A 20,136-nucleotide genomic window follows, 5' to 3' on the forward strand; every position below is an offset into this window, starting at 1 on the left:
AATTGATGTTTTACCAGAGATCTGGTGTTAAGGTATGGGCAGCGAAGTGTAAGGGCATTAAGCCTTAGAGTAGGACTGGTAGAGTAGGAGCCTTGGGACGTGATCGCAGAGGTGTCCTGGATTAAATGGGGATGGTAGATGTTATTTGCCGTTAGGCAGGCGCGTGTTGCGTGGTCGAGGCAGGGGAGGCACGAATGTTGTAAAGAACAGAGTTCAAGGGAGGTATAGCTGTAATTTTCCCCAATCTGCCTAGTCCCTCGGCCCGACCTGGCGCGGACGGGCGCAGACGGGCTTGCCTTAGGCGCGCCTTCGGCGCGCAAACGGCGCGCCCGCTGCACTCGTCCGCTGCGTGTGCTTGCAATGCACATGGTTATAGGGGGAGAGGGGGTGTGGCCTGGCAATAGTGGGCGTGGCTTGGGCATCGCCCGGGGAGATGACGACAAAGAGAAATGAGACCCGCTGCAGCGCTAGTATCCGCTGCGCGGGGAAGCCCAGATCGTGCCCTGTCACAGATTCAAATATCAGGGGGATGGTAAATTAAAACACACAGTATCACAAATAAAGGTTAAAAACAATGGCAGCGATTCTCCCGGCTTCCGCCTCAGGAGTATAGGTGTCCTCTGAGCGCGCTCGTAGTCAGCGCGACTTATATACGTCAGAGTGGGGGCGTGGCCTGGCGATAGTGGGCGTGGCTTGGGCGTGGCCCGGGGAGATGGCGGCAAAGAGAAATGAGACCCGCTGCTGCGTTAGAATCCGCTGCGCGGGGAAGCCCAGATCGTGCCCTGTCACAGATTCAAATATCAGGGGGATGGTAAATTAAAACACACAGTATCACAAATAAAGGTTAAAAACAATGGCAGCGATTCTCCCGGCTTCCGCCTCAGGAGTATAGGTGTCCTCCGTGATCTGGGAATAGACAAGGCCGTTCGCACATTTTCATGGATCCCAAGGCGCTGCAGCAAGCCCTCACGGGTTGGTCGAAGGAAAAGAGGCAGAGTCCAGAGAAGCAACTGCTGGAGGAGGCAGCAGGAGGAACGTTAGAGGAACAGGACTGAAGCAGTATGGTGGCGGTCACCAGGAACGTAAGGGGGGTGAGGGGAGGTTGGACGATGGATAGTGGCTTGTTGGTCCGTTATGAGTAAAGTTTCCCCCGGTGGTTGAGGGTTGCAGTGACATTATTATTGCTGGAACTGAGGAACTGTACTGTGGGAAAGAGCTGCATATCATTGAGTTCAGCGCTTGTGAGACAGGCAAAGACTGACCTGATGGAGCTGAATGAAGGGGTGCGGTATGAGTAGATACCTCCGCTCACGAGTGCCTGGCACTGCTGTTGCGAATTGGGGGGGAGGGATTGGGGGTGGGAGGGAGAAAGGGACAATGGGGTGCTTTTTGACTTTACATACAATCAAGTTGGGGAGGTCTGCTGTGGGCGGTGGGAGGGGGGGAAGGGAATGTTTTTGAAGGATGGTATTTGGGGAGATGCTTTTTGTTTCTGCCTGTACCACACACAACTACACAGCGCACTTATGTACACAATGGGTGTCGGTTGCGGTGATGGCGACTACTGATACAGGCGACACCCGGGGTATGGTGGGCTGTTTGCGGGCTATGACATGGAATGTCAGGGCCCTAATGACCACCGGAAGCTTAGGAAAGTACTTAGCTACTGGCACAGTCAGAATGTCGATATTGCGCTCCTACAGTAAACACACCTCCCTCAGTCGAGCGCAATTCTACGCAGTAGGGGACTAATAGGCAATATTAACTCGGCAGAGTTCACTACACACGCCAGGGGGGTGATGACGTGGGTCAATCCCAGGGCATCTTTTACACTCACACAGTTGCACGCAGACACAGGAGGCCGTTATGTCATATCTCACTGTAAAGGACGGGGTCTAGACTTGGTTATAATTAATGTATATGGCCCCAAATATGATAACCCTGAGTTCTTTGGGTCCCTGGCCAAAATTACTAAACCTTATTGGAATGCACTTGTTCTGTGGGGGGTGACCTTAATTTGGTTCGTAACCCTGATTTGGATCGCTCTGCGGGCCCAAATAGAAAACCGGCAGCCGCCGCGAGACTGCTGGAAAGTGTAATGATTAGTATGGATTTATGTAATGTATGGAGGGCACGTAATAATGACCAGGGTGGCTATACCCATTATTCAGCGTACCATAATGTTCACACGTGCATAGATTACTGGCTAGCCTCGACTCCACTGCTTGAGCAGGTCAGGCAATGTGTGGTGCTGCCGCGCATGCTCTCAGATCATTCTCCGTCGTTGTTGGTCCTTGATACCCCAAAAGGGACCTTGCCTCCATTCATGTGGCGGTTCCCCCTTATTCTCTATTAGACCCATTGTTTAGGGAGGAAATGACTGACGCCGTCGAGTACCATGGTAGCGAGGGGATTGGCTTCTCACCCTACAGGATAGTGGTGTCAACCTATGCAGATGACACGCTGCTGTATGTCAGAGATCCTGAGAACAATTTATCTTTGGTTATCAGGGAGGTGGTCCACTTTGGTGCGCTATCAGGATTGAAAGTTAACTGAGCGAAGTCACTGGTGTTCCCTCTTACCCCTGCTATGGCGAAATTTGCTACGGAATACCCGCTACAGTGGTCTACTGACTCCGTTAGATACTTAGGTATTATGTTGCATACTGATTCGGATATTGTATTCCGGGAAAATTATGGGACGGCTATAGATAGACTTGAGGATGATGTTGAGCTTTGGTCCCGACTCCCACTGTCACTGATGGGGCGCATATCGATCATGAAAATGGTGGTCCTTCCCAGGTTATTGTTTCTATTTACAAACATACCAGTGTCCTCCCGCGCTCTTTCTTTCACAGACTTCGGCAGCCCATGATGAAGTTGGCTTGGCCGGGTAAGCAAGCGAGGGTACAGTGGAAGATCCTTACGCTCCCGTACCATATGGGGGGCCTCGGGCCCCAGACTTCGAATCATACTATAGGGTGGCGCAGGGGGCGAACCTTCATACTTGGATACACGGGGAAGCGAATATACCATACCTACGAATGGAGAGACTATTTGCGGAACCTACCCCACTGCCGGCCACTATACTTGACGTTGTCGATCGCAGAACTGGCTTCCTGGACTCCATCAACACCACCCGGCATGCCTGGCATTGGCTATTACAACAGCAGGCCGGAGCATTATTGTATTCTCCCGCAATGCCGATCGAGTGGGCGCGATGGCTAGTGCCGTGTTGGGATAGGGTCGTGGTGAAGGCGCTGCGCAGGCTATCAATGGAGGTGGCCGGAGATCTCTTTCATGAGGGAGTGGTGAGAACTTGGGAACAGGTAGAGGGTGCTGTGGCTGGAAGCACGCTGCTGAATAGATTCCAGTTTCACAGAGTGCGCGGGGCCTTGCGTGACTTGCTGGGGGACAATTTAGAGGAACCCCCAGAGGTGCCTGAGCTGTCTCATGTGCTTAAGACAAAGTCCTCCCGCAAGATGGTTACAGCTTTGTACAAACTTGCCATTGTGCACAGGGAAAACAAATACAGGGCGGCTCGACTAGCGTGCCAGAGGGATTTAGAGATACAAATAGACGACCCGATGTGGACCTATTGTTGTATGAACACCAGGAAGATCTAGCTACATGGCAAGCATAGACTCATCCATTTCAAGTTCATCAATAGGGCCTATTACACACCAGAGTGACTCCGCACATATGGCTTTCGGGAGGAGGCGTCTTGCGAGAGATGCTGAGCACCAAATGCTGATTTTCTGCATCTAGCCTGGCAGTGTCCGGGTACACATTCCTATTGGGTGGAGATATTTAGAGAACTGGGGAGAGTGGTAGAGACAGACTTGACGCCTGGCCCAATGATGGCACTGCTGGGTTACTCTAAGAAATTACCAAAGGCAATCCGCAGAATGGTGGATATGGGGCTCCTGATAGCCAAGCGTAGGGTTGCGATGTGCTGGATGAGGGGCCCAGCCCCGACGTTACAGCAATGGGCACATGACATGGTGTACTGCTGTACGCAGTCCGAAAATTACAGCGAATTGCTCCCGCCTAGGAGCCGACCAAAAACATTTTAAAGACTATACACTGCATTTAAGCTCAACACAGCTTGAGAGGGGGAGGGGGAGGGGCGAGCAGGAGATGCAGGGGGGGAGGGAGGTGGGGTCTAATGTAGTTATGGAAGTCATGTAGGAGAACCCCCAGAGGCCGACTGCACAAACTCAATAGAGTGCTATTCCTGTTTCTGAGCATGGGTGGTGACGAAGGGGGGGGGGAACGGGGTGGAAGTGGGACACTGTGAAAAATAGTAAAAATTTGGAGAGAATGCGTCCACGTAAGTGTTGGTTACATATTCATATTGGGACTCCGGAGATACAGAACTAAGTGAACGATTGTCTGAACAGTGGCTCCCTAATGCGACGGCCGCCTGCCCGATCCGGGTTGTTGGCATGATGGCTGTGTTCATTTCTCAGAAAAATTACCTGCAGGCCGTGAGGCCGATTAAGTGTGATGTTGTACCAAGGCAAGTAGTGGCACATGTTGTGATGCACCTTACTAAAAAATAAATATTTTTTTTTAAAAACAGCATGAAGACAGGAAGTCCATCAGGGCTCTCGCCTGGCATTGAGCGCAGGCAACCACAGCGTCCATATATTCCAATCATTGATATCAGATTTCAAGACTTTATTTAAAGCAATTCAAGATTGTATCAAATGTTCTGAGTTACTGGAGGGAATGGACTGCCTGTTAGAACCACTCTCTGATATTTCATTTGCTGTAGTGAGAACCTCACCCTTGGCTGTTGGAGCATCTGTCACAGCTAAGTTGTGACACCTTGGAATCAAGCAAATTAGCTCCGAACTCACCTCTATCCATTCTCAACGCCTCCATCAATACGGCCACCTTCCCCGATCAATGGAAACACACAGAGGTCAGACCCCTCCTCAAGAAAACCTCTACTGACCTCAGAGGTCTCAACAATTACGACCCAATCTTGCTACTCCTCTTCCACCCCAAAGTCCTCGAGAAGGCCATCAACCGACAGCTCACTGAACACCTGGAGAACAACAACCTTCTGGACTTCTCCCAGACTGGCTTCCACGCCAACGACAGCCCTGAGACTGCCTTGATCACTGCCACTGATCACTGCCAGGGAGACACTGCATCCCTGATCCTCCTCTATCTGTCAGCAGCGTTCACCACCCTCACGTCGGAACCCAAGAGCATCATCTGCGGCATCCCGTAAGGTTGATCCCTCAGCCCCACCCTGTTCAACACCTACCCCTGGACAACATCATCAGAACCCATGGCTTCAATATCATTTCCTACCCAGACGACACCCAGCTCATTCTCTCGCTCTAAGAAGACCCCTACACTACCAGGTCCATCTTCCACAACTGCATGACAAGCATCGCTGAATGGATGAAGGCCAACTGCCTGAACCTCAACATGGACAAGACGAAAGTGCTGATGTTTGGAAACAACCGACAGACAACGCCAGCAACTTTGGCATCACGCAGGACAGCAAAATCACAATGAACCGCCAGATCAATGGAGTTGCATCTGCGTGCTTCCACACCCTTCGCATGCTCCAAAAGATCTTTAGATGACTTCTCATCAACACCAGGAAAACCGTTACCCAAGCCCCAGTCACCAGCCGGCTTGACTACAATAACGAATGCAGGAATCACCACCCAACGCTTAAAGAGACTCCAGACGATAGAGAACTCAGCTTCCAGACTCATCATCAACCTCCCCAAACTGACCTGCATCATCCCCCACCTCAGGTACCTCCACGGGCTCCCCATCCAGAAAAGATGGCAATTCAATACACTGATACATACCTACATTGCCCTCCGTAATCAAGGGCCAGCATACATCAACCAATACCTGAAATACCACACACCCTCCAGGCACCTGCGCTACACCTCCCTCCCCCTCGCTCACATTCCGCCTTATCCATCGAAGCCACAGCGAAGGACACTCCTTCTCCTACCTCGCTGCCAAAGCCTGGAAGGCCTTCCCCTCCACCTCTGTACAGCATCCTCTCTCATGGAATTCAAGAAAGGATTTCAACATGGAATTCAAGAAAGGATTTCAAGACTTGACTGATTGACTGATCGTAGCAGGATCCTAGCACCTGGATACCCTCACAGGTGATTAGCTGCCCTCTACAAATCCTAATTGATTGATTGAGCTAAGCATAGCTTTGCACTGAAGGGCCTGAATCCAGATGCAGCTCAATGATTATGAGTGAAGTTTGATAGCAATTTCCTTTTTGGTTCTGAGCTGGAAAACAAATGGCATCAGCTCTTAAAAGAGAGGAAACATTCCTACTAATTTGGCAGTCGAGATCTGGCTCTTATAAACAAACATCTTCATTCAGACAACTTTCCAGGAGACATTAGTCCCTGGACAAGGTGATAAATCTCATAGAAACAACTAGCAGAAACAAGATGTCACCAAGAAGAATCCATGTTTCTAACTATGCCAAGTCCCATATAGACGATTGCTTAGGATTGCCTGTAGAAGGTCTTATTCTTCACTTCTGGATGAATTAAGATCAATGCCAGGTGCCTGAGTATTGGGGATGGTTCAGGAAGACTATAGGATACATTTTTGTACACTTCCATCAGAATTCAAAAGCATGCCGAAGCCTTGGTTGAGTGTCCAAACAAGAGGAACGTGATGAAGCAAGGGATAGCTTTTCTGAGAGAGAAACAAGCATTCATTCCTGCTCCCAGTAAACAGAAAGAGAGGGAGTCTATTCAATCATCTTCCTGGTTCTCAAGGAGACAGACAGATTTTGGATGGTGATAGACCTGAAACGGGTGAATTAAGGAATATCGCATTCAAGATGAAAAACTACAGAGAATCATTCTTCTAAACCACCAGACAATTTCCTAGCATTGCCTGATTGGATGGATGCATACTTTCTCATTTCAATTGCAGTTTGCCCATAGAGATTGCTGCGGTTCTGCATCTGAGAACAACACTGGCTGTTCAGGGTTCTTCTATTAGGGTTCAGGCCAGCGCTGAGAGTCTTCAAAAAAGTATTGGCTCCATTATTGGCACTTGTTCATCTCCAAGGAGTGCTGATCTTTCCATACCTTGACAACTGATTGAGCCAAACCTTGTCAGCACTCTTCAATGCCGAGAAATGACAAAGGGATGCCTGCTTCATCATGGATTTACAATCTAGTGAAAATGCCAAAATTATTCATCTAAAGATTTGAAGTTCTTATGGACCAGGTTCAGGATGGATATGAACAAGGTTTTTCTTCCAGAGCACAGAGTAATTCAACTTTGTGTCAAGTTATCTTCCCTGTTGAATCTTCATGGGGCCCCAGCAAGAAGGTGGGGGGAAGTCCAAGACCACATAATGATTTAGTGGACCAGACTATATGTATAGACTCTGCTTTGGCATCTGCAGAAGCATTGGCACTTGGCTTATCAATGGAAGCATTAGCACCAGTTACACTAGAGATAAAGAGTGTACTGCAGAGGTGGTTGGATGCGGGAAATCTGTCCAAAGGTCTAATGACAAACCCAGAAATTCTATAGGTGCTTTTAGTGCGTGCCAGCTCGCTGACACTGGAAGCAATGTTAGATTCACAATTTAAGCTAGGTGGTTCCAAAAAGAGAGTCTTTAATACTTAAATTGGAAAGAATTAACATTCTGTATGTGCTGCATCATTTCCAGCCTCAAGTGCATGTAGCTGCTGTGTAGATAAATCACCAAGGACTGACTCGTTCAAAATCATTGCATGCAGTTGGAGGACTTGGCAGGAGGACATTTATCATCCCTTTCAACAGTACATATATGCTGGCAGGACAACATTCAAATAGATCAATTAAGCAGACTGTTTCATTCATCCCATGACTTCTCTGTCTCCAGGGATATTCATCTGTTGCTGTTTATTCCCAAGCTCCTGCACAGAGTTCAGGAAGAGGGAGTGTAAATTATTGTGGTAGTTCGCTGCAGGCCTGGTAGCTCATTGTTTTCTCTGCTTTAGTGTCTGACTATCCTTCCTCCTTGGATTCTTCCATCAACGCCATCTACTTATTGGTATTCGATTCTGGATCTTCCGATCAGGCTTTCTCTATTGGTCTGGAAGTTGAAAGGTGGAGTTTGGAAAACAAAGGAATTCTTCTCCATATATCACAAACTATTTAAAATTATCTTAGACCTGCTAAACCAGGCATTGGAATTCATTTCAGAAATTGTGCATTAATCACTCTTTATCTCCTACCACTAGTTCTATTTCTTCTGTTTTGCAGTTTTCGAGGGATGGTTTCCAGTTAAATCTATCCTTATTCACTTTAAAATCTCAATGGGCAGCCATTAAAGCTTTACATAAGTTTGTGGGAAGTCTGTATGTGTAAATGTAAATGTATTGCGACTTATATACGCACGTATCACCCGAAGGTATCAAGGCGCTTGCTTAGGGAACCCGTCCTGGTATTCCCCTGTGAGATACCCAGGCAGGGTATCCACAAGGTGAAAGCGCTTGCTTAGGGAACCCGTCCTGGTATTCCCCTGTGAGATACCCAGGCAGGGTATCCACAAGGTGAAAGCCAGGCATCCCGCCGCGAGGGGCCGTAGTGGAGATTAAGCAAGCTATTGCCCAGAGTCGCAGAGTGTGACCCCGTGAGTCGAGTAGGCACCGGAGCGAGAATTGTCGAGTCCGCGGAATTTTTTGAGCCCGAGACCCGCCGAGGCGGCCGGGAATCGAACCCTGGTCCACGGCCGATCTCAGCTTCCGGGTCTGCCGCCTCTAACCACTGAGCCACGCTTCTCCTGAAAGGTGATGTTCTGGTTACAAGACTGCTAATAAAATGTTGCTTTATACAGGCCTTCTGATTGTTCTATGTCCCCACAGTTGGGCCTTCCTTCAGCACTCAAGTTCTTCAAGTTAAACTCTTGGAGCCTCTGATATCTGTGAGTTTGAACTTTCCAATCTACAAAGAAGCCATTTTGGTGCACATTACATTACCTGAGAGAATTGGGAATTGTCAGCTCTTTTATGTCATGACTCATCTCCTTTAGTGAGATTTTTCTAGGATGCTGTTGTGCTTAAACCTGATCCTTCTTTTGCTCCTAATATACATTCTTCTTTCCATATTTCTCACGGGGTAGTACTAGCCTGCTATACTTCACCTTCCTCAGAGGAAGAAGCCTTGTATTTATGTGATATGACTACGGCATTATTTATTTATATTGACCTAGTTCTTTCACGAAGTCAGATCACTTGTTTGTTAGATTGTCTAGTAAGGCGTGAAGGCTGAAGCGTGCCTTCATGCTCTAGAGAGCAACGGAGCTGGCGGCGTGGTGAGGCTGGTGCAGCGTCCGACGTCGGCGAACTGAAGCGGCCGAGGAATCACTTCCATGTGGGTCACATCCGGTTTGACCCTGAGAGAGAGGTGGGCTGGCTGAACGCACTGCGGTCTGCGGGTTTGGCCGCCATTGAGCCAAGCACTGAACTGCGATCTGTGGGCATGGACGATTGCAGGCCGGTGTTGCACCACCACTAGGAGGTGAGCTGGTGAGAGAGCAGATGAAACCGGCGAGGTGCAAAGGCCATGGAGTGCCTATTGAAGTGAGTGTGGCTGTGCTTCCCCCTATAGGCCAGTTATGGCGAGGCCAGCTAAAGCATCTGCCCACAGTGGAAAAAAAAAAATAATAATCCAAAGACAGGGACAAAAAGACTCAGGAAGCCCAATACCACAAGTAAGAAAAGGAAACACAAATAAAAAGACACAAAGGGGTACCAGCACTGCCACGTTATTACCAACTGACCTATGACTATAGTAGAGGTGAAGTTAAGAGTGGGTCCACAGAACACAAGCAGATGAAAGTGTGAGGGTCATACTGTCAAAAGCTGAGGGCGTGTGGGAGTCTGTGGTGTGGCTGCCTGTCAGGCGGTGAAAGTTGCAGTGCGCCGCTATTTCCACAGCGGGAGTAAGTCACGATGTCAGTGCAAGGGCAGGATGAGGCGGAGGGAGCACCAGAACACTGTTCTCAGGGCTGCCCCGAATTCAGTCAATTAGCAGACCCAGCCACTGTGGCGCCAAGCTAGAGGAAATGGATTGGGCGGCTGGAAAACGACTTTCTCGCCGCATGAGAGACTGACGGCACTGTCACGGTCCACAATGTTATACATGGGGCAATGAATTGTATGAAACATTCCAGGATTTGCCCAACACAGGAGATCGGCATGACTACGATGAGGAAGTAAGAGCCCTCAACAGGCATTTCGACCCCCAATAAAATCCTGATAATGAACATTTTAAGTTAAGACAAGAACGTCAGCAAGAAGTGGGTGAGACTCTGCTTGCAAAGTTACTGGTGGTCCAGACCACCGCGGCAAGAGTAATCTTGAACCGTTCTGCGGGTACCCCTTCCACGACTTTGCTGAGGGAACTGCACTGGCTACCTGTGAAGAAGCCATCCTACTTTAAAATCGGCTGCTTCTCCTATAACGCCTTGAGAGGCAAAGGTCCACGCTATCTTCAAAGAAAATGTACTACTTACGTGCCGTCCCGAAATCTCGGCTCAAGTACCAAAGCCCTTTTGTGTGTGCCCCGAATACGTCAAACTCGCATTGGGTGCAAGGCCTTCTCTTATCTTGCCCCAAGGTACTGGAACAAGCTAACAAAACGGGGGGCTGAACTGTTCCTGCAAGGAGTGGGAAGAGAATAGGAAGACTACAGAGGGCTGTGCAAGAACTGGCGTGACCAGAGGTGTATATGTAACACCTGTGGGCATCCCTTTTGTTGGATGTATTTGCCTCACACACCCCGAAGGATGTCATGCTTCATCATCGGCGGTTGCTCCTCGTCGGGGGGGCGGTGCAATCCCCGACGGGCACACCTCAAAGAGGGGCACTTTGGCGGAGATCTTTTGTATCCAACTGCCCTATGGTGAAGTGTGGGTGTGTGGGCGGAGAGGCAACTGCGCCCAGGGTGAAGGTTAAAATGCAGTAAGAGGTACCGGAAACTATTTTATTCTGGTGGTCCCCCTATTGCAGTTAAAATCGTGAAAACGAGCTCACTCAGTGTCACCTCGTTAGGTAGAGTGACCTATGTAGAGCTCTGAAAAACAATAAGTGGTCAACATGTTTCTCGCAATTGGATTAGTATCCTGCGATTCATCAGGACCTTAGAACGTGAAAAGTAAAGAAGAAAATATAACTCAATAACATGCTAGTGTCATGTATATGGTGTGGTATAGGTATGCAGTTTACCTCAATGGGAAGTCCTATGCCTAGAAAATGAGAAAGAAAGCAATTACACAATTAGTGGTACATTTCTCATTAAAGCACCAAGGATTGCCAACGCCAGAATGTGAATATAATGAGGCATGCATGGGGCAGTGTGGGGAATTGTCACTACCTCTCCATGCCAGGTGGTTTCAGCGTGCAGTGTGGTGTGCACACACACTCTAAAACTATATCAGTGAGGAAGCACAGAATATAAAAAAAGTTATAAAAACAGCAGGCAACTACGTAAACATCAAGTTGGCTCAGAAAGGCATCACGAACCTTGATTGTGTGAGTGACAACACCTAACACTCAATGTGTACTATCAAACCTAGGTGGCACACATAGTCATGAACTAATCAACGCCGGACTCACCTAAGGGTTAAGGGCTAAATACCACATGAGTGGTCGGCGGGTCAGTACATCGGGGTGAGCCTTCAGATTTGGCTGTAAAATAGACATAGTGCAAAAAGAGTGAAGAAATTGCTTCGTATTGATCATATAAGGTGTTAAAGTGGAAGCGCTATGAAAGAATTCAGGAAGCCGGTGTAACTTGGCTGGGCACTGGGCATGTTACACCAAAGGTCTGGAAAACATTTCGCTGTGTTCAGGTGTATTTCAAATTTATTTATAACACAAAAACGCGGTAAGGTGATTGGCAATACGGTAGGCAAAAGAAAGGGGCAACACTACCATCAGACCCAGGGTACATCCATGGGCAGCACCTTTGCCCCGTCGGTGGCCTGTCTATACATGGCAGAGTTTGAAGATAAACACATACATCACCAGTCTAACCCCTTCCGTGAGAACATCTTGATGTGGAAGCGTTTTATAGACGATATCTTGATACTCTGGACAGGTCCACTGACCTCCCCTGATGAGTTCTTTGAATGGGTCAACTCTTTGAACCCTTTTCTGCACTTCACCATGTCTTCCTCCCAGAGAGAAATTGCTTTTCTTGACCTCACCATCAAACTGGAAGGAGGGTCCCTTAAGACAACTATGTACAGGAAGCCCACAGACCGGAATAGTCTGCTCCATTTTCAGAGTCACCATCCTAAGGCCTTACGTTCTAATCTACCATTCGGACAATTTCTCCGGATTAGACGTAATTGTAGCGAAGTGTCTGACTACAAGAAGGAATCCACTCTCTTATCGAGGAATCTCCTGGACAGAGGGTACCCTAAAAATGATGTCTACAAAGCCAGAAAGCGGGCTCGGAACAATAACCGAGAGGCACTACTTGAGAGACAGGAGACCGCACCAGTTGAGAACCAGGTTATCACCTGTGTCACCACCTTTACTCCCCTGTCTAACCAAATCAGAAACACCATCAAACGCCACTGGGGGATTCTTAATACAGGTGACCTGACTCTAGAACAACCCCGGTTTGCGTTCAAGAGATCACGGAACCTGAAGGATATACTGATCAGCACCAGGCCCAAAACAACTGTAAAAGAGAATCAACAAACTCTGTGGCATCTACCACCGGTCACGGGCCACTACCCATGCGGCTCTTGTGTTGTTTGTAGGTTCACCCTGACACAAAAAACCATCAAGCTATCTGAGACCTTCATTTGGGAACTGAGGCACCACACGAATTGCAACACAACACATTGCATCTATCTGTTGACCTGCCCTTGTAATTTGCAATATATTGGGATGACCACCCGCCCAATAAAAACACGCATCATTGAACACCGCAGTAACTTTCGTTGCAAAAAGACCCATACTAAAATGTGCAAACATTATGTGGAGTCCAACCACAACGCTGACTCTTTGACCTGGGTGGTTCTGGAATCCAGTCCCAATTGCCCTAAAAATGCTCTCTTTAGGAAGGAGCAGAGATGGGTCCACCGACTTTCTACTGATAGCCGGGGGTTGAACGAAGACATCCCGTGGCATTCATTGTGAATCCTCACTAACCCCCCCCGACATGGTCCTGCAAGGCATCTTACTAACCTTCTTGGTTAACTTCCCCTGGTCGAGCCCATCCCGGTACACACCCTACTGTTGGTGTATTTGATACCATTTACATGGGACACCATAACCACCGATGATACTGATGTAATCACGTGACCAACCAGCCCCTTGCTTTGAATATTTTGTATATACTAGTGATGAATCCTTCATGTCAAACTACAATTTTACCTGGGTTTCAAGCAATATTGCCCGTAAAGTCAGGCTTAGCACATCTGTTTGGAACAACTCCCGTGTTACCAGCCTTAACCATGCCACTATTCCTTATGCAGACGGACTACACACAATAGAATTCCCATTCTACAACCCACACGAAGTTTTCATGTGCTTGACCCATGGACTTCGTATAACACGGCCCTTGTCAGTACCTCTGCATAATCTGTTCTCTGAAAATTCCAAAAAGGAGTTGACATTCATTCATTCAATTTTTATAATTTTTTCATTTATTCAGGATATTAACATGAATAACCGGTTTATTTAACATTCTGTCCCCATATAACCGAAGGAAGAAACGTTAAATCCCATACATGCTAACTTTACACATGCATTACGCGGCCCGTTTTGACCATTACATCATGGCCGATCCATCAACCTCCCGAGTCACATGATTTGGGAGGGAGGCGGGTCCTCAATCGCAAGCCCCGAGCCGGGCTTCAATAAAAACAATCTCCGTGAGTGCTACACCATCTATCCGAGCTCGGCGGAGATGGGTAGGTGACCATACACGGACACGGGCAGAATGAGGTAAGAGGAGAACCCCCAAACTCCCCCCCCCTTTGTGGGCTTGCACGCTTTGAGTCCTGACTGTTTGGAGGCTGTAACACCAGCTTCCGTTAATCCTTGTGCAGTGCTTCCGCTTTTTTAAACAACAATTGAACACTGCGCAACATTCTCCAGCCCTCCGCTGCAATAGATTCACTACCCAACTAAGTCAGCACCGACTGCCTTAATTAATTACCTCACCAGCACTTCCATTCAGGAATTTGAACAAAGCTGAGCGTTTCCTTCACCCTCTTTATAATATGTGGGGGCACCAGGAGACCTGACCGGGTGAAGGCTTCAACGCCGGCTTCCTGCATAATATTTCTTTTGCCTACCGTATTGCCAATCACCTTACCGCGTTTTTGTGTTATAAATAAATTTGAAATACACCTGAACACAGCGAAATGTTTTCCAGACCTTTGGTGTAACATGCCCAGTGCCCAGCCAAGTTACACCGGCTTCCTGAATTCTTTCATAGCGCTTCCACTTTAACACCTTATATGATCAATACGAAGCAATTTCTTCACTCTTTTTGCACTATGTCTATTTTACAGCCAAATCTGAAGGCTCACCCCGATGTACTGACCCGCCGACCACTCATGTGGTATTTAGCCCTTAACCCTTAGGTGAGTCCGGCGTTGATTAGTTCATGACTATGTGTGCCACCTAGGTTTGATAGTACACATTGAGTGTTAGGTGTTGTCACTCACACAATCAAGGTTCGTGATGCCTTTCTGAGCCAACTTGATGTTTACGTAGTTGCCTGCTGTTTTTATAACTTTTTTTATATTCTGTGCTTCCTCACTGATATAGTTTTAGAGTGTGTGTGCACACCACACTGCACGCTGAAACCACCTGGCATGGAGAGGTAGTGACAATTCCCCACACTGCCCCATGCATGCCTCATTATATTCACATTCTGGCGTTGGCAATCCTTGCTGCTTTAATGAGAAATGTACCACTAATTGTGTAATTGCTTTCTTTCTCATTTTCTAGGCATAGGACTTCCCATTGAGGTAAACTGCATACCTATACCACACCATATACATGACACTAGCATGTTATTGAGTTATATTTTCTTCTTTACTTTTCACGTTCTAAGGTCCTGATGAATCGCAGGATACTAATCCAATTGCGAGAAACATGTTGACCACTTATTGTTTTTCAGAGCTCTACATAGGTCACTCTACCTAACGAGGTGACACTGAGTGAGCTCGTTTTCACGATTTTAACTGCAATAGGGGGACCACCAGAATAAAATAGTTTCCGGTACCTCTTACTGCATTTTAACCTTCACCCTGGGCGCAGTTGCCTCTCCGCCCACACACCCACACTTCACCATAGGGCAGTTGGATACAAAAGATCTCCGCCAAAGTGCCCCTCTTTGAGGTGTGCCCGTCGGGGATTGCACCGCCCCCCCGACGAGGAGCAACCGCCGATGATGAAGCATGACATCCTTCGGGGTGTGTGAGGCAAATACATCCAACAAAAGGGATGCCCACAGGTGTTACATATACACCTCTGGTCACGCCAGTTCTTGCACAGCCCTCTGTAGTCTTCCTATTCTCTTCCCACTCCTTGCAGGAACAGTTCAGCCCCCCGTTTTGTTAGTGAAGACCACTCACGGACACATGCTGTAACTGGACCTTCCACTCTAGTGGTAACTAGTGTCCGTTGATCCATTGATCTCCCTCCCTCCTTTTGATTAAGATATTTGCACGGTGCACACCGTGGGAGCCTCATACCGGTGGGTTAGTTTTGACATATCCCCCACTTTAGCAACCCTATATTTACTAGGGTTCTGCTCATTATCCATACCCCCATTTGGGGTTGGTATCGCCCCCTTTTCCTAAACCCCCCTTTTTCGCACCATAGCACGACCCTCAATCCCTTCTCCAATGGAGGGACAGGGCTTGAGCTTCGGCGAGGAAGATGCAGCAGCAATTATGAGAACACCATCTCTTTTCGGCATCGACGTTGAGCCTAGCTCCGTGAGCAACTCAACTGAGTGGCAAACACTATCAGATCTCAAACGAGAATGGGTTAGAGTAACAATACACGGGACAATGATGGCAGAATACTTCAAGGCCAAGATTGCCCCCAACGGGTTGATCGTTAAAAACTTTCCAAGAATCTTTTGGGAAGACGGACAATTTAAGATCGAGTGGTCCCAGGTGTCCTGGAAGTGCACCCATGACCTGTTGATTCTGATCGTAAACACTGCCAAACGATTGGCTGACGCTCTGTTAGTTCGCATTCAAGCAGCAGAGGCGGCATTAAAGAATGCGGTACCCAATCCCGGGTTTAAAACCAAATTGGCTGATTTAAATAAAGAGATTGCGGAACACAGAGAATATCTTATGAATCTGAAAGTGGCGAAGCTACAAAAGGACATCAAAAGATTCTCTAAAGAAAAAGTCTATCCCTATCTGAAGGACGACTATGTTCCACCTGGAACTAGCTATAACTCGGATTCGAGTGCAGCTTCGTCAAGAAGAGGATCTAACAGTGGCTCTGATAGTAGCGAAGGCAATGACCCCCAACAGATGCCACCCAAACCTAAAAGGGGCAGAGGCCGTGGGCAAAACAATTTTCAAAACTACCCATACCAAGGACAACAAATGGGCCCCCCATTTTGGCAGTTTCCACAATTCCCACATTTTCAACCGCCACTAGCCCCACAATATCCTCCGTTCTATGCCACTCAAAATACCTCACACCCTCCTTTTTTAGGCAGAGGTTGGGGCAGAGGGCGAGGGCGAAGAAGAGGGAACGCGCCAGAAAAGAGAGTACAGTGGGAGGACAACCGCCCACAAGGGATGGACACGAGGACCACGACTCGATCAGGACCAAAATGAGTCTGGTGGTCAACTTGTCAAACCGTGTCTTAACTGAAGATGAGGAACTGGTCCTCCAAAAAGGGTTAGGCTTTGTTCCTACCCCTAGGACAGACCCCTTCCAACAAACAAGAGAAATCAAGTCACTCTTTAGGAAAATAAGGCTTAAAGCTTTCTTTGATGGAAAACCGCCTGAACCCACTGAGGACTCGGGTCTACGCAACCCTTCAACTTTTACACCTCATAATGGGATGGTGCCTAATGAAATCTTGACCTTTGAGCAAACTGTTCTCAAGGAGATAAACCAACTTGACAAACATCCGCACTCTTCTAACATCACCAGCAAGGAGATGTTGGTCCTCAAATCACTGGCTAATGATCCGCTTATCACCATTAAACAGGCAGACAAGGGTGGAGCAACTGTTCTGATGAATACTGCAGATTATGATCTGGAATGCACCAGACAATTGAATGATCGCAGATATTATACACCCATTGCCTGTGACCCTACTAGACGTTTACAAACCATAATAACAGGTTTAGTAATGGGAGCGGAAAACGAGGAATGGATCTCAAAAAAAGAGGCAGAGTTCTTGACGAAACGGGACCCCCGGGTACCATATTTCTACATCCTGCCTAAGATTCACAAAGGGACCTATCCTGTACCAGGTAGGCCCATCGTGTCTGGGATCAATTCAGTACTGGAGCCACTCTCACAATTTTGTGACCACTTCTTGCAGCCTCTGGTGAAAAGTATCCCTTCATATATTCAGGACACCACAGACGTGTTGCGCCTGCTGAGTTCCATACAGGACACTACACGAATCGATCTCCTAATTACTCTAGATGTGGAGGCCCTCTATACCAACATCCCTCAGAGGGCCACCCTAGAAGTAATAGAGGAAAGATTGGGCCTTGAGACATGGAACTCCAATACACCACAGACCTTCATCATGGAGTGTGCCACCTTGGCTCTCACCGAGAATTTTTTCGAATTCAAGGGGCAACACTACCATCAGACCCAGGGTACATCCATGGGCAGCACCTTTGCCCCGTCGGTGGCCTGTCTATACATGGCAGAGTTTGAAGATAAACACATACATCACCAGTCTAACCCCTTCCGTGAGAACATCTTGATGTGGAAGCGTTTTATAGACGATATCTTGATACTCTGGACAGGTCCACTGACCTCCCCTGATGAGTTCTTTGAATGGGTCAACTCTTTGAACCCTTTTCTGCACTTCACCATGTCTTCCTCCCAGAGAGAAATTGCTTTTCTTGACCTCACCATCAAACTGGAAGGAGGGTCCCTTAAGACAACTATGTACAGGAAGCCCACAGACCGGAATAGTCTGCTCCATTTTCAGAGTCACCATCCTAAGGCCTTACGTTCTAATCTACCATTCGGACAATTTCTCCGGATTAGACGTAATTGTAGCGAAGTGTCTGACTACAAGAAGGAATCCACTCTCTTATCGAGGAATCTCCTGGACAGAGGGTACCCTAAAAATGATGTCTACAAAGCCAGAAAGCGGGCTCGGAACAATAACCGAGAGGCACTACTTGAGAGACAGGAGACCGCACCAGTTGAGAACCAGGTTATCACCTGTGTCACCACCTTTACTCCCCTGTCTAACCAAATCAGAAACACCATCAAACGCCACTGGGGGATCCTTAATACAGGTGACCTGACTCTAGAACAACCCCGGTTTGCGTTCAAGAGATCACGGAACCTGAAGGATATACTGATCAGCACCAGGCCCAAAACAACTGTAAAAGAGAATCAACAAACTCTGTGGCATCTACCACCGGTCACGGGCCACTACCCATGCGGCTCTTGTGTTGTTTGTAGGTTCACCCTGACACAAAAAACCATCAAGCTATCTGAGACCTTCATTTGGGAACTGAGGCACCACACGAATTGCAACACAACACATTGCATCTATCTGTTGACCTGCCCTTGTAATTTGCAATATATTGGGATGACCACCCGCCCAATAAAAACACGCATCATTGAACACCGCAGTAACTTTCGTTGCAAAAAGACCCATACTAAAATGTGCAAACATTATGTGGAGTCCAACCACAACGCTGACTCTTTGACCTGGGTGGTTCTGGAATCCAGTCCCAATTGCCCTAAAAATGCTCTCTTTAGGAAGGAGCAGAGATGGGTCCACCGACTTTCTACTGATAGCCGGGGGTTGAACGAAGACATCCCGTGGCATTCATTGTGAATCCTCACTAACCCCCCCGACATGGTCCTGCAAGGCATCTTACTAACCTTCTTGGTTAACTTCCCCTGGTCGAGCCCATCCCGGTACACACCCTACTGTTGGTGTATTTGATACCATTTACATGGGACACCATAACCACCGATGATACTGATGTAATCACGTGACCAACCAGCCCCTTGCTTTGAATATTTTGTATATACTAGTGATGAATCCTTCATGTCAAACTACAATTTTACCTGGGTTTCAAGCAATATTGCCCGTAAAGTCAGGCTTAGCACATCTGTTTGGAACAACTCCCGTGTTACCAGCCTTAACCATGCCACTATTCCTTATGCAGACGGACTACACACAATAGAATTCCCATTCTACAACCCACACGAAGTTTTCATGTGCTTGACCCATGGACTTCGTATAACACGGCCCTTGTCAGTACCTTTGCATAATCTGTTCTCTGAAAATTCCAAAAAGGAGTTGACATTCATTCATTCAATTTTTATAATTTTTTCATTTATTCAGGATATTAACATGAATAACCGGTTTATTTAACATTCTGTCCCCATATAACCGAAGGAAGAAACGTTAAATCCCATACATGCTAACTTTACACATGCATTACGCGGCCCGTTTTGACCATTACATCATGGCCGATCCATCAACCTCCCGAGTCACATGATTTGGGAGGGAGGCGGGTCCTCAATCGCAAGCCCCGAGCCGGGCTTCAATAAAAACAATCTCCGTGAGTGCTACACCATCTATCCGAGCTCGGCGGAGATGGGTAGGTGACCATACACGGACACGGGCAGAATGAGGTAAGAGGAGAACCCCCAAACTCCCCCCCCCTTTGTGGGCTTGCACGCTTTGAGTCCTGACTGTTTGGAGGCTGTAACACCAGCTTCCGTTAATCCTTGTGCAGTGCTTCCGCTTTTTTAAACAACAATTGAACACTGCGCAACATTCTCCAGCCCTCCGCTGCAATAGATTCACTACCCAACTAAGTCAGCACCGACTGCCTTAATTAATTACCTCACCAGCACTTCCATTCAGGAATTTGAACAAAGCTGAG

At 47.7% G+C, this 20,136-nt stretch overlaps 1 protein-coding gene across 1 annotated transcript in view; it reads left to right on the forward strand.

Moving 5' to 3' along the window:
• Window positions 1-9,515: 9,515 nt before the first annotated feature.
• The window catches only part of EXD1 (exonuclease 3'-5' domain containing 1), a 930,113-nt gene continuing 919,492 nt past the window's right edge, over window positions 9,516-20,136 (forward strand). Inside the window, exon 1 of the mRNA XM_078659594.1 lies at window positions 9,516-9,536. The gene's annotated coding sequence lies outside the window, so the exon portion shown is untranslated. The remainder of the gene's footprint in view (window positions 9,537-20,136) is intronic.

Source organism: Lissotriton helveticus, chromosome 9 (genome assembly GCF_964261635.1).
Source record: "Lissotriton helveticus chromosome 9, aLisHel1.1, whole genome shotgun sequence".
In the NCBI taxonomy this organism is placed as follows: Eukaryota; Metazoa; Chordata; class Amphibia; order Caudata; family Salamandridae; genus Lissotriton; species Lissotriton helveticus.